We start from the raw sequence: 1,196 nt of genomic DNA, 5'->3' as shown, positions 1-1,196 counted from the left end.
CATTGATAATCTAAAATTCAGGAATATACAATAGACTATGTTTTTATAAATGACTCAACATTAAATATCAAATTTTAAAAGTTTCATTTTAATATTAATTGGGATATATTTTAAAGGAATTTTGGTTATTAAAAAAGTTTGGATTGCTAGTAATTTGTTTATTTTATTATTTAAATTTCAAAATCTAAATAACCAAAGTTGTTTATTTTCCTCTAAAAAAATATTCTGTAAACTAAATGCCATCTAAGTGGCATTTTACTAAACATTTAGTTGGTGAGTGTTTCTAACAAAAATAAATTTTTTTATCTATACAAGTGAGGAAAAAAACTCTTACTCGGTAAACGATTATATGGTAAAACACACTTACCAACAATCCATTTTGATGATCGAGTATATCACTAATAAGGTAGGTGATGGTGGTAATCTTTGCTAATAAACCTTTATCCGATAAGAATTTGGTAAACGACTCCTAATATTATTTTTCAAACGGTTAGAGAACATGAAGTAAACAAGGCGCAAACCTTGAGAGGGTTTCAAGTTGTGGGAAAGCGACTCTCATCTTTCGTTTCAATTAGTTCCAGTTCATAAAGTTATCAATCTCAAATCACCTCGGTTATTTTATGGGCAACTTTCTAATTAATGAGAAAGTGGTTTGTGGTTTTCACGTCCTTTTCTGATATTTTAATTCAAATAATGTTAACTGTTATGTATTATTTCTAAGGTAGGTAATTTGATCAAAAGTGAACAAGAATAACGTAATTTATATGATCATAAATATAAATAATGATGGATAAATATTATTAAACATAATTAACATAAAGAAATTAATCATGAATTTCGTCTTTGTTTTTTGGTGGTTTTTATGAAATTAGTCCCTAAACTTCATTTGTCACAAAAGATATGCTGTTTAGTAATAAGTTGGCCTCTTACTGTAACATCTAATTCCTCCGTTAACCTTAGGGCATTTTCGTCATTTTTTGGTATTTTCTTTAGGGACCAATTTCACAAAAACAATATATATATATATATATATATATATATAAGAGCGATCAAATGAAAACCACTCTAATTTGTAAAAACCGTAAAAACTACTCTCATTCGTCGATTTCATTGTTTAATCTTATGAAATTTTTTCATGAAATTGTTTAATCTTGTGAAATTGTTTCATATAATACTTTTTTTGATGAAGTTGTTTC

The sequence above is a fragment of the Cynara cardunculus genome, assembly GCF_001531365.2.
Source record: "Cynara cardunculus var. scolymus isolate 2C chromosome LG 1, CcrdV1, whole genome shotgun sequence".
NCBI classification, from domain to species: domain Eukaryota; kingdom Viridiplantae; phylum Streptophyta; class Magnoliopsida; order Asterales; family Asteraceae; genus Cynara; species Cynara cardunculus.
This window is presented reverse-complemented; position numbering follows the sequence as displayed.